The following is a 14,864-nucleotide window of genomic DNA, read 5'->3' as shown; positions in this document are numbered from 1 at the left end:
TATGCCTGAGTTGATTTTTTTGTTTGTGTGTTTTTTAAAAAAAGCTAAAGTGGATAGAGAGAAATACTTTTAACTGATGGTATATGGAGGGGATTATAATCAATGTAATGAAACAAGTTATATGAATGTGAAACTGATGATGTGCCCTGTAAAGTTTCACTCAATCCACAATTAAATTAAAAAAAAAAAAGAAGAAGAAGATGGAAGAAGGAATAACAGAGTCACTGTATCAAAAGGAAATGGTTGATGTTCAACCGTTTCAAAAGTTAGCATATCATCAAGAGCCAATGATAATGAAGGAAGAAGTCCAAGGTGCATTGATGGAATTGGCAAAGAACAAGGCTCCAGGCATTTATGGAATGAAAATTGAAATATTTCAAGGAAGTGAAGCGGCACAGGAGGCACTTACTCATCTCTGCCAAGAAATTTGGAAAACAACTATCTGGCTGACTGATTGGAAGAGATCCGTATTTGTGCCCATTCCTAAGAGAGGTGACCCAATGGAATGCGGAAATCATTGGTCAATATCTTTGATATCCCATGTGAATAAAGTTTTACTAAAGGTTTTACAGAAATTGCTGCAAGTATACATTGACAATGAGCTTCCAGAGGTTTAACCCGGATTCAGAGGAGGCTGTGGAATGAGGGATATCATTTCTGATGTGCAATGGATCTTGGCTGAAAGCAGAGAATATCAGAAAGATGTTTACATGTGCTTTATTGACTATGCAAAGTCTTTCGATTGTGTGGATCATGACAAGCTATGGACAACATTGAGAAGTATGAGTATTCCTGAACACTTAATTGTGTGTCATGAAGTCCGACTACTGGATTTCAGAAGATGGAGAAAGGTGCAGAACTTAAGCAGAGCTGTTTGAGCAGAGCAGTGTGGAAGCTAGGCCAATAGTGAATATAGACAAGTGCAAAGTTACATTATGCCTGTTGTTGTTGTTGTTATGTGCTGTGGAGTCAGTTCCGACTCATAGCGACCCTGTACAGGGTTTCCGAGGCTGTAAATCATGATAAAACTTAATTGATGCTATTTTTTATAAATGATACTATAAAAAATAGTGCCAATAATATTTTATAGTAAGTATTCTTTCAGGGGCTGTCTTTCCTGATGAGCTATGAGCCTTTGGGGACAGACATCACACCTTTTACCTCTCACTTTCAGCCCTTATCCCGACATTTATCTCTTAAATTTTGAATTAGTGTTAGTTACGAAGAAGATAATAGAAAACACTCATTTTGAGATCGCTTTAGAAATGGGTAGGGTTTGAAAAGATAGAAAGGTCAGTTATAGTATCCCTAAAGATACTCAAACCACTACTGAGATCAATACATAAAGTTTTATGAAATGTTAGTCAATAATTTGTCAAAAATATTCACTTATGGCATGATAGCTCTGTCATTCTTGATCAACAGCCCAAAGCCCCAACGCTTACAAGAACCAAACTGCACTGGAAATGAGTAAATTAGTTAGCTATTAGTTTTGGAGTATGAAAACAGTGGCATCTTACAGAGAAGTCATAAATGGGATTTTTTGGTGGAATCTTCACATTTTTCAAAGCTGGTCTCTAATTCCATTAAAAATATATATATATCCTTTTCAGTGTAACCAGATCATTTGTAAACAAACAAGGACATATATGATCCAAGGAGCCTCTGGTCTGCACATGCCAACCCACCCAATCAAAAGAGTTTATTAAGGGAAGAAAACAGTCACATTTGTAGAAAAAAATGAATAAAAGAATATTTTGACATCATTGATTAGGGTTTTAGATAGTAAAACAGCTGAGTTAAAAAAACAAAAAACCGTAGGAGAATAATATACATTTTTAGGCCTTCCTTCATTGTGTGTAGTAAAAAGCACAGGCGTTTTTTGAATAATGAATACTAAAAACAGGAGCTCTGGTGGTGCTGTGGGGACTTCTAACCAAATACTGGGCTTCTAACCAAAAGGTCAGTGGTTCAAAATCAAAAGCAGCTCTACGTGAAAGAAGAGATTGTTTGCTTACGTAAAGATCTACAGTCTCAGAAACTGTATGCTATGCCTTAGAATTGAGTTGATAGCTGTGAGTCTGAGTTTTGAGTATTAAAAACAGATCTGCTGAAAAACTGTATGAACTACAAAAAACCTCAATGCATGGGGTGGCTCTGGGGACTGCTCTCTGTCCCCACTGAGGTGACAGTTAAGATGACAGCTATGGGCAGCACAGAATTGGGGGATATGAGGTCGACTTTTTCAAAGGGAACAATATCTTCTGTAGTCAGGCAAACATTTTATAACTGTTTGGCATATCTCAAAGTATATTATTTAGATCAAAGGATTATATCTGCAGAGGTGATATTTGGAGCACCATAGTATACAAAACTATTGTCTGTTGCAATGTGACAAATAATATTCTAAACCATCATTTTGTCTTAATCTTTTATTTGGTTGTTTGAGCATCTCAAATTACAATGTGTCTCCCAGGTATCCTCAAAATAGACTTTCTCTCATCCACTTTCATATGTCACACCATGACTCCTGGTGGGGTCTTTGCAGTTTGACATCATGGGAATGTGAGAAAAAGTTTGCTAAATGTATTCAGGGACTAGCTACTTCTTCAATGATTTGAATGTCAGCCCAATAATTTCTTTTGATCAACAATGACACCGTGGTTCTTTGTTATCTAGATCTATGGAATGCTGCATCATTTATGAACAGATAGACAAAAGAAAGATTATTTTGGAAAAAAAAAAAATGACAGTGTGGAACTTGTTGATTTGGTGTTATGCTGCAGGTTACTTTATTTGCCATAATATTGATTATCTCTGTGTCTCTCTGTCTACCTAATTCTACAATTGCTGTGCACCACCAAGTCTGTTCCAATTCATAGTGACCCCTGCATAGAGTTTCTGAGGCTATACATTTTTACGGGAGCAGAAAGCCTCATCTTTTTCCCATGGAACGGCTGGTAGATTATAACTACTGACTTTGTTAGCAGCCCAGCTGGTAATCCACTATGCTACAATAGTCACTGATTAAATAGTTTCTGGATTAAATAGAACATATAAACATATGTACTAAATGAATGAAAAATTTCAAGTTAATCAGATACTTATGGTGAATTAACAATGAAAAGTCCAAAAGACTGGACTTTTTTTCCTTAATGTGTTTTCTGTTTTGACTGAATGATCTTCATAGGCTTGTCATTTGATTTTGAAAAATAAATAATTTCAGTAAGCCTCGCATTTCAAAGTAAAAGGATGGGAACTGATCACTAAAGAGTACATTAACTCTTAATTCGTAAGTAAACCAAGCATTTAGTTTACTAATGTACTAAGAGTACTAAATACAGTACTCTGAAAAGCAGGCATGTTTTCAGCATGACATTTCTCAGGTCTGACTGTTACATGCAATGGTGGGTCCATTATGAAGACAGTGTATATCCTGGCAGGGGAGAAGACTTACAGACTTCTTATTTGTGTTCCAGTAAGTACTTCTTGCCTCTAATAATTTTAAAGCATATGTAAGAGCTCATGTTTTTACTTTAAAGTTTCAGCTTGTGAAACACTACCTACAGCTCTTTGCTGTTATCATAATGGCAGGCCTACGGAATTAAAAATGATTACCTTAAAATGTTAGAACAGAAGTGCAAGACCAGGAAGTCAAGGGTCAGAAAAGTAACTTCTCCAAGTGTGCACAGCTAATCGATGGCAAAGTTGAAAATTGAATTCAAGATTTATTTTCCTTTTGCTCTATTAACTGATTCTTAAAATTAAAAACATTATATTCAAGCAAGATTTGAGAACTATTAGTACAATTACAATTTAAATTTATTCCTAGTACTCTATGGCTATTAGTCTTTTTTATCTCTAGGGCATACACAGAAATAGGTAATAAAATCATAAAACATAATGGATTGATTATTAATTGCAAAATTATAGATCAAACCACAAAACTTTAGGATCTTACATCACTCTCACTTTGTTAGATGGCTGAATTGGACTAACTTTATCTGACCTCCAATAACCATATTATGTTTTGAGTTGTTCAAATATATGCCCATCTTTTCGTTTCCTTCTCATTGGCTTATGAGTCTCCAAAACCAAATCTGATTGCATGTTACAATGAAACAAAACACCGTGCTGAATAGGCAAAGACAAAGACCATGCAGCATGCTTTAAACAAGATCACTTAAAAATCAGTTTTGCTGTAAGTTCATAAAATGTCATTTTATTAAACTGTATTTTCACTTATGAAATATGACTCCATGCTAATACAACTTTATCTCAATAGTGAAGAATATATAAAATATTTCTTTATAATACAACAGTACAAATTATATTTGGGTTATATTTTATTGAAATATAATTTTATGAAATCATGGATCTCCAAGTGGAGTTTTGAAACTGATTAAATAAAATCCTACGGTTTTGGGATTTATGTATACGTCATTTGTTAGTCTTTTTCTGTATAAGAAGAAGTAAGATATAATGTCCTGTGTATGACAAATATTCATCACAGATTGATAAAGGAAGCAACTTGCCTGATTCTGACTCTGCCGTGGTCACTTATAGGAACTGAATTGTATATACCTAAGAACGTGTTGACGTTCTAATCCAGGTACTCCAATGTGACCTTCTTGTGGAATAGAATCTTTGAAGATGTTAAATTAAATCAGATCATGCCATAGCACAGTGTGCCCTAGTCCAATGTGACTGGTGTCCTCTAAAACAGAAGAGACACAGGCAGACAGACACTGAGGGATGATGACAGTAATGCTGTAGCTACAAGCCAAGGAATACTTGGCAACCAGAAGCTAAGAAGATAAAACAACAACAAAAAGCTATTCCCCTAGAGTTTTTAGAGAGATAGCATGGTCCTTCTAACATCCTGGACCCCAGACTTCTTATCTTTAGAATTGTGAGACAACAAATTTCTGTTCTTAGAAGCTATACAATTTATGGTGCTTTCTTATGGTTGTTGGTGGTGCTAAGTACCATTCCAACTCATAGAGACCCTATATAAGATTTCCAAGTAGCAGTTGATAGGTTTGAACAGCCAAACATGTAAGGTTAGCAGTCCACCATTATTGATTTATCCTCTAAATTGCCTTCATTATTGACTTAGTGACTTTGGGCAGTGATTTTGGAGAAGAGGGATATAAAGGTAGAAATGTAAACTGGGAACAAATCAAAAGGCATCTGAATGCTCTGGGCATCGATCAGTATGGTGGTGATGGTGGTAGATAAATAAAAAAATAATGGCACAATTATCTCCGCAATGTTTTAGTCTCCTAATGAGTAGCAGAGTAATGTTAGAACTTTTAAATTCATTCAAGAACGATGGTGCCATTATGTGCCATTGAGTTGATTCTGGCTCAGAGTGACCTTAATAGGACAGAACAGAACTGCTCCATAGGGCTTCCTAGGTGTAATCTCTGGGCTTAAGTTGCTGATCTTCAGTTAGTGGCAAAGTGCTTAAGCAGGGTTCCTTTCAAGCTCTAACTTACCACAAATTACCATAAGTAGAGGCAAAAAGACTCCATCTTGATTCAATATGTGAGTGTCTGCTCATGCTTCTGATTTTTCTGCAGATATGAATGATAGTAAAAATATTGAAGAAATAAGGAATATCCTGGACAGGAATAAGTGAGAAGAGTCCTGTTGTGGTGCTGTAGGATAAGCACTGGACTGCTAACCACAAGGTCAGTGGTTCAAACCCATCAGTCCTTCCTTGTAAACCCTATACAGGATTGCTATGAGTTGGAACTAACTCAACGACAGTTAACAACAACAATCAATCAATGAGAAGTGTCCCTGGGTGGGGCAAATGGTTACATGCTTGTCTACTAACCAAAAGGTTGGAGGGTTAAGCACAGACAGAAAAACTCTATGGAGCACAGTTCTATTATAAAACATATGCGGTTGTCATATATTGCAGTCCAATTGATATCAACATGTACTAGTAACAGAAGAATAGCTAGGAATAGCCAAGGAATATATTTTTGAATATCTACCCTGCCACAGAGTCTTTTCAGCTTGGTGAGGAGACAGCCCTTCCCAGTTTTTAAGTGGGGCTGAATTAAGCCTATTTATTTCACTACTGTCAGAAGATGCATTACTTCTGCCTTCCCAAGCTAAGAGTAGGCAGGGTAAGAATCAGTGATGAAAAGTTAATATGACTTTGAGAGTCTTAATCTCCTTAGCTGCTGACAAAGTTGCTTTTAAATCTGCCCATTATTTCATAGTTCAGTTCAATTTCTTTTTAATATCTTCAGGAAAAGAAGAGGTAAGTAAGAGAAGGGGGAAAAAGACTTGAGAATACTTGCAGTTATCCCTACTCAAAAAAAGCTGTTGTTCTATCAAACACCCAAGAAAACTTTATTTCAGGAGATGTTTAAAAATTACATTGTAACAGCGAAAATGACCATTTAAGAAATCTTGTTTTTTTTTTTTTTTTCCTTTTCTTTTCGAAAGTTGTAGAACTAAGGAGATAGGATTACTTTTTTAGAAGGTTTGGCCTGAAATTCTATTCAAATAACTGACAACAGGAATATAATTAAGAATAACCTGAGTTATTTTAAAAGCAATTCAAAGAAAAATGTTACAATAATAGTATTGTTGTTGTTATTGTTAAGTGCCATCAAGGTGGTTCGGATTCATAGCAATCCTGTATACAACACAATGAAACACTGCCTGATCCCACACCAGCCTCACAATTGTTATATTGGAGTGGATTGCTGCCATCACATTGTAGCTTCATCTCCTTGGCTGTATTCATTTTCACTGACCTTTCACTGTACCAAGCATGATGTCCTTTTCCAGGGACTAGACCCTCCTGAAAACACATCTGGCTTTTAAGGGTCATTCTGGACATACTTCTTCCAAGACAAATTTGTTCTTCTGGCAGTCCATGGTACTTCGAATATTATTCACCGACACCATAATTCAAATGCATCAATTCTTCTATGGTCTTTCTTATTCATTGACCAGCTTTTGCACACATATGAGGTGACAGAAAATACCATGATTTGGGCCAGGTGTACCTTAGTCCTCAAACTTATATCTTTGCTACTTAGTACTTTTAAAAGGTCTGTGCAGCAGATGTGCCTAAAGTAATGTGCCGTTTGATTTCTTGATATTGCTTCTTTCATGATCAATGACTATGGATACAAGCAAAATGAAAAATCTTTCTTCTGTTTATCATAATGCCATTTATTGGTCTAGTGGTGAGGATTTTTGTTTTCTTTACATTAAGGTACAATCCAAACTGAAGACTGTAGTCTTTGATCTTCATCAGTAAGTGTTTCAAGTCCTCTTCACATGCAGCAAAGTTGTGTGTCACCTCTATACTGAAGGTTGTTAATGAGTCTTCCTCCATTCCTGTTACCGCATTCTTCTTCATAAAATCCAGATTCACAGGTTATTTGTTCAGTGTACATATTGAATAAGTATGGTGAAAGGATGCAATGATGTGGTGCACTTTTTCTGATTTTAAAACATTCCATATCCCTCTTTTTCAATGTACACGTTACTAAAGAGCACAATTAAGTTTATGTAATACCCATTGTTCACAATGGGTTTCATAGTTTGTCATGGTCCACACAGTTGAAAGCCTGCATGGTGAAAGACTGTGTGGTGGGGACCAAGAAGCAAGTGCTCACTCTGAGCAATTAAGTTAAATTATATAGTCAATAAAGCACAAGTAAACATCTTTCTGCTAGTCTCTGCTTTCAGTCAAGATCCATCTGATGTCCTCTTCTGGATATAGTTTGAATTTCTTACAGCTCCCTGAAAACATACTGCTGCAATCATTTTTTAATTATCTTGAGCAAAATTTTATTTGCTACTTTGGTGAGTAGTGATTGAGATCTTAAAATCTCATGAGCATCCATCTGAAGTAAAGCTATTGGTCTCTCTATGTAGGTAAGAAAGAAGAGTGATGAAAATCAATTAGTCAAATGGACTAATGGAGCATGTGAACATCAGTAACCACAACACTGAGACCAGAAGAACTAGATGGTGCCCCGCTATCACTGCTCTGAAAGAATCTCATTAGAAAGTCCTAGATATAGTGGGAGGAAATGTGAAATAAAACTCAAAATTATAAAAATGACCTGGCTTACCAGTAAGAAAGCAGTACACAGGTAAATAGGTGGACAATAACACTAGTAAGGTATGCTCAGCATGGAATAGTTAACCATTCAAGATCAAAAGGGCAGCCTTTACCTAAGAACAAAATCAGAAGTGTTGGGAAGGAGAGTGGAATGTTAATAAAAACAACAAAGAAGAAGTCGAATAACTCTAGTTACAAGGAGGGGGTTGCAACCATTGAGATGAAACAAAGTGGATGATTTGTTAAATGTAAAACTGATGATCTGTTCTGTGAATCTTCACTGAATTCACAATAAAAAGTTTCAAATTTTTTTTTTCCTTGCATGAGTGGTTAATGATATTTTATGATGATATCCACATTTTGTTGGGTCACCTTAATTGGAATGAGCACAAATACGTATCTCTTCCAATTGGTTGTTCAGGTAGCTGTCTTTCAAATTTGTTGGCATAGATGAATGAGAGCCTCCAGTGCTATATCAATTGACTGAAAGACTTCAATTTGTATTCCATCTATTCCTGAGGCCTTGTAGTTTGCCTTGCTTCAGTGCAGCTTGCGCCTTTTCCATTGCTTCTTAATCATATGCTACCACTTCAAACGACTGAACATCAACTTTTTTTGTGTGTGGGGGAGTTGGTACAGTTCTTCTGTGTATTGCAAAAAATCATCTTTTAATGCTTTCTGTAGCATTCAATATTTTCCCCATGAAGTCCTTTAATATTGCAAGTCAAGGCTTCTAGCTTTTGAAATGTTGAGTGTACTCTTCTCTTTGGGTTTCTAACATCAGGTCTTTCTTTGCACATTTCATTATAACACTTTGCTTTGTCTTCATGAACTGCCCTTTAAAATTTTCTGTTCAGTAATTTTACTTCATCATTTCTTCCATTCACCTTTGCTTCTCTAGACTCAAGAGCAAGTTTCAGAATCTCTTCTGACATTCATTTCGATCTTTTCTTTCTTTCATGTTGTTTTAGTGAACTTTTGCCTTCTTCCTGTATGATGATGTTCTTTTTTTTTTTGCCGCTGGAAAATAGTTTTTAATTGAGATTTCACCAGCTGTCCACTTTAAGTTCCTTCTACCTTTGCAATTGAGTCTTTCTTAAGAGGTCACATGAACCTCTACCATCTGGAAGCAGCCATGGCCAAACTTGGAGGTGGTGTTGATGAACTTGAGGTCAATCTTCTCTAGTGCCTGACGTTTGTTCTGTACCAGCAAGGACTTGCACAGAGTGAGCACTCACTTCTTGGTCCCCACCACAATGTCTTTCAGCATGACAAAGTCCTTGGTCACCCCACCATAGTGGACAAAAACCACCCAGAGGGTTGATGCTCTTGTCAAAGATCATAATCAGTGGAGACATTGTTCTTGATAAGTTTGTCATCCTTGATAAGTTGTTGTTGTTGTTGTTGTAGAGTGCTGTCGAGTCGATTCCGACCCATAGCAACCCTGTATAGGGTTTCCAAGGAGTGACTGGTGAGCTTGAACCTCTCACCTTGTGATTCAAACGACTTTGCAGTCCAGCACACTAACCCACAGCATCACACCAGGACTCCTTTATAAGGTAGCCCTGGCCAATCTTGTAGATCTTGTTGATCTCAGTGTGGTGGTGGTAGCCCTTCTGCCCAGCACGCACCACAGAGAAGACAACGCAGGCAGAATGTCCAATACAGGCAACTTTGGCAGGCCTTGGTGAGTCTTGTGGGGTAGCTTCTTGGTGTGCCAGTGGCTGGTGACCCCTTTGTAGCCCTTGCCCTTGGTTACCCCGATGACATCAATCATCTCGTCCTGCCCGAACACCTGGTTCACAGACACCTGCTGCTCCAGCTTCTTCAGGGCCCAGCCCAGCTTCTCAGACACTGTGCTTCCATTCACTTGCATCTCCGTCAGGTGGGCCTTCTTCTGGCGCCGGGGAAACAGGCGCCTCTGGATGTGGGCTACGATGCGGATGACCTGGCAGTACTTCATGCTGCTGAAGTCTTTCTCCATCTGCTTCTTGCCATCATCGTCCTGCCACTTCTTGCAGTACTTGGTGAAAGTCTTCCTCTTCGATTTATGCCAGTTCTTATAGAAACGCCACTTACATTCATTGTTAATGTGCTCAGCAAAGACAGTCTTACGATGACGTGGAGAGATGGAGCTGTTGGGGACTTTAGACACAGAGAGAGAGAGAGGGACTGTGTGCTGATGACCGGGGGCAGGCTTGTAGTGTACACTCTTTGGTTGGTTGATGATGCATGGAAGGGATTGTAACCATGGCAATGAAATGATATGTGATAGGATGAATGTAAAACTAATGTTCTCCCATGTAAACTATCACATAATTCACAACAAAACATAAAAAAAAAAGACAGTCTTGAAGGTCCGGAGACCTTGAGGTGTTTCTACATAGCCCACAATGCCGACCACCACCGTGGGGTGTCTCCACAATGGTCACAGCCTCTATCACTTCCTTCTTGTTCACCGTGGACCCTGGCCTGTGGACGTTGTGTATGAGGTGGGTCATGCCAGCCTTAGAGCCCAGAAAGGCTGTGAGGAGGACAAGCTTGGAGGTGTCATCCTTGGGGAAGCTCTTCATCTTACGGGTGCCAGCTGCTGCGCTTCTGAGGCAGGAAGCCCAAACAGCCGTGCCTGGGAGCATTGAACTTCCTGTGAGATATTTCATAGTCTTGATGCCATCCCACAACTCTCTTGTCTTCAGTCATTAGTGTCTAATGCATCAAATCTGTTTTTGAGATGGTATCTAAATTCAGATGGGATATATTCATGATCATATTTTAGCTCTTATGAACTTGTTTTAATTTTCTTTAGCTTTAGTCTGAACTTGCATATGAGCAACTGATTGTCTGTTCCACAGTCTGCCCCTGGCCTTGCTTTGATTGATGATTTGGAAGTTATCCATCGTTCTGTTCGTAGATGTAGTCTATTTGATTCCTGTGTATTACATCTGGTGAAGTCCATTTATACAGTTTCCTTTTTGTTGTTTTAAAAGCGGTTTTTCAAAGAATAAGCCATTGATCTAACAAGATCTCCAGTGTCAATTCTAGCTCCAAGCTGTTATTTGCCAAATACTGATCCATTTCATTTCTTCCAATTTCCCATTTTCCTAGATTCATACTTTGCGCATACCATGTTCTGATATTTGCAGTTGTTTCTCCTTATTTTCAGTTGTGGCCCATCAGCAAATGAAGGTCCTGAAAACTGCTCCATTCATGTCATTATGACCAACTCTACTTTGAGGAGGCAGCTCTTACCCAGTTGTATTTTGAGTGCTTTTCAACCCGAAGGGCTGCTATTCTGGCACTATATCTGACAATATTCATTGTGTTTTCATCTTCTGGCACTGTACCTTATGTTCCACTGCTATCCATAAAGTAGTCTGTCTCTCCTTCTTCATAGTCCTAGTTTATAAGCTCTACAGAAACATGTAGACCATGGGTGACCCTGTTGGTATTTAAAATTCTGGTGGCATAGCTTCCAGAATCACAGTTACACACAAATCACAGTACAAAAAACTGACAGATGAGTGGTGGAAAAATAATGGTCGAGAGGGTATGCAATTAGGACAAAAGTATCATGAAGATGGAGGAGAATGACCCCAAAGAGAAGCTATGTCTTTTAGGGTGAGCTCATATCATTCTAATGTATTTATGAACCCAAAGTACACATTTATATCATGACTAGAAGTAAAAACACTTGCATATACTGGCACTCTTATCACTGTGACCAGTAAATTATATGCATATAGTCAGACCTTCAAATTAAAATAAGGGAAGTTGTTTACATTACGGTGAAGTTTAATAACATCAGGCACATATACCAAATGGGGTTTTTACAGGGAAATCACACTAACATTTAACAATTGCTCTGCCCTGGATAACATGTGGATGAATATTTAAGTGCTTCTGTGAATCTTTTCATGCATGTTCCAAGATGATCTGTTCTCTGTTCTAGTTGACTAGATATGCTTACATTTAACCACAGTGCTGGAAAGTCACATGTGAGAAGATAGTTGGACTCTTAAGGAACCGTATTTCTCTTTTCCAGTTCATCATCCATTGGATTTACAATAACAAAATAGCAGAGGTTATTTTTATTTCTCTATGTCTAACTGTGAATACTAAGAAGTTGCTAGTGAGGTTGACACAGATGGTTGGCTTTTTGTCTACTCAGTCTGTACAGTTTCTTCTATACCCTTTGCAAATTCAAGTAATGATCACAGAATCACAGAACCAATAATATTTTCCACATTTACAGATATGACACCTATCAAATTATCTGATATGACAGTTCACAATTTCACTCCTTTAAATACATCTATAACTTATTTTTCAGTAAGTAAAATATTGGTCCTTACTCTTTTTAATGAACACAATTTAACATGTCACCAAAGATCTGAGGCTTCAACAATTTGACCACAGACACGACTCCTGGTGTTGCACTGTAGGATTAGCAGAACTGTACATGGAAATCACAATGTTAGCAGTTCAAACCCACCAACTGCTCCTTGGAAACCTATACAGGATCAGAATTGACTCGACATCACTTAACAGCAACAATCCCTCCTCTCAAGGAGTCCTTGTGTTAAGAATTGGATTGTATCTGAAAAGTTGGTTATTCAAACTCAGCAGCTACTCCACAGGAAAAAGATGAGGCAGACTACTCCTATAAAGATTTACAGTCTTAGAAACCCTAAGGAGCAGTTCGACTCTGTTCAATAGGGTCTCTATGAATTGAAATCAACCTAATGGCAGTGGATTTGGTCTTAGGGTTTATCACTTCTCCCTCTACTTTTTTTATTAAATTTGCCTACTCAGTGATACTAGGGATAAATGATTATTTGAAGTGACTTCTTGCAAATATTTATACTGGTTCAAAGCATCTAAAAATGAGGATTGTTAAATCTAATTAGCCAGTTCACCTTGTCTTTTATGTCTGTCATTAATGATAAGGGGTCCTGTTGCGGTGCTGTAAAATAAGCACTGGACTGCTAGCTGAATAATAGTTCAAACCCATCAGGCATTCCTCGGAAACTCTATACAGAGTTGCTATGAGTTGGATCCAACTTGACCACACTTAACAAAAGCATTAATGATAAATCCTACTGGTGGCATGAATCAAATTTAACCATAAGTCACGTTGCGTCTTAAAAGTTTAGCACATATCCACCAATGTATAGAATTGGGCTTAGAGATACAATCTGAGATTTTGATTGAGTGGGTCCCTACTACAGCAAGTCAAGCTTCCAAATAATGGGAGAAATTGTTTGTTGTTGGTGGTGTTGGTGGTTATGTACCGTGGAGTCAACTCCAACATATAGTGACCCTGCATAGGGGTTTCTGAGGCTGTATATCTTCACAGGAGCAGAAAGCCTCATCTTTCTAGGGCAGAACAGTTGGTAGTTTCGAATTACTGACTTTGAGGTTAGCAGCCCGATTTGCAACCACTATGCTACCAGAATTCATATTGTTGTTATTAGGTGCCATCAAGTTGGTATCAACTCATAGCAACCCTATGCACAACAGAACAAAACAGTATCTGGTCCTGCGCCAACCTCACAATTGTTGCTACATTTCCACTGTGCCAATTCATGTCATTGGGCATCTTCCTCTTTTTCTCCAACCCTCCACTTTGCCAAACATGATATCCTTCTCAGGGACAGGCCCATCCTAATAATGTGTCCAAAGTACGAGAGACGAAGTCTAGCCATCCTGGCTTCCAAGGAGCATTCTGGTTGTACTTCTTCCAACATAGATTGGTTTGTTCTTTTGGAAGTCTATGGTACTTGGATTGTAGAAGCAACTATCTCTACTCTGCCCTCTAAAAGTTCATTCTCACAGATTTAAAATTAGTCAAAGCAAAATCAGTATGTGTATTGTCACACACAGGGCTGCACCTGCTAAAAGATTTTAGTTTATTGTCTCCAATTCACAACAGGATGTCATGTTAGAAAAAATCATTTGGGGTCAGAAACACAATACATACTGCTAAAAGAATGAAGACAAGTTACTGCTAAGGAAATGAAAATTTGGAGAAAATATTTGTGAAATATATATGATACAAGACTAGAACTACAGTATGTAAAAACAAAACAAAACCTTGAAAATCGCAAAAAAAGCAACTTTTCCATTTTTTAAAAAATGCGCAAAATATCTAAACAGACACTTAATTATAGAATAGAGGCAGTAACTACATAGAAAGCTATTCAATAGCACAAATCATTGTTGTTATTGTTAGCTGCCATTGACCCCATGTGATAGAGCAGAACTGTCTCATAAGGTTTTGGATTGTAATCTTTACAGGTCTTTTTTTTGGCAGAGGTTCTTGGCATGTTCACACCACCAACCTTTTGCATAGCAGCCGAATGCTGTGCAAATAATTAATTGTGCCACCAGGGATCCTTTCATAAGTCATAAGAAGAATGCAAGTTCAAATTGCAATGACACTCCCATTACAAATGTCTCAAATAAAAAACATGACAAAACCAAATGATGGAAAGAATTCAGAGCAACTAGAACATTCATGTATTTCTTGTGGAAGTACAAAATGGTACAGCATATTGGGAAATGATTTACTAATTAACTTAAATTATTAAATATACACTTATTCCAGTCATTTTACTCCTAGATAGCAATCCAAAAGAAATAAAGACCTAGTCCACACACACACACACACACACAACGAACAAAAATGTTTCTATCAGCTTTATTCATAATTGACCCAAACTGGAAACACTTCACATGTAACTATTAAAGGATTAAA

At 37.7% G+C, this 14,864-nt stretch overlaps 1 pseudogene; it reads right to left on the bottom strand.

Annotated features, from left to right (window-relative positions):
- Positions 1 to 9,169: 9,169 nt before the first annotated feature.
- LOC102818901 lies at positions 9,170 to 10,756 on the bottom strand (annotated as a pseudogene).
- Between the last annotated feature and the right edge of the window lie 4,108 nt (positions 10,757 to 14,864).

This window comes from Chrysochloris asiatica, unplaced genomic scaffold (assembly GCF_000296735.1).
Source record: "Chrysochloris asiatica unplaced genomic scaffold, ChrAsi1.0 scaffold00099, whole genome shotgun sequence".
Lineage (NCBI taxonomy): Eukaryota > Metazoa > Chordata > Mammalia > Afrosoricida > Chrysochloridae > Chrysochloris > Chrysochloris asiatica.
This window is presented reverse-complemented; position numbering and strand designations above follow the sequence as displayed.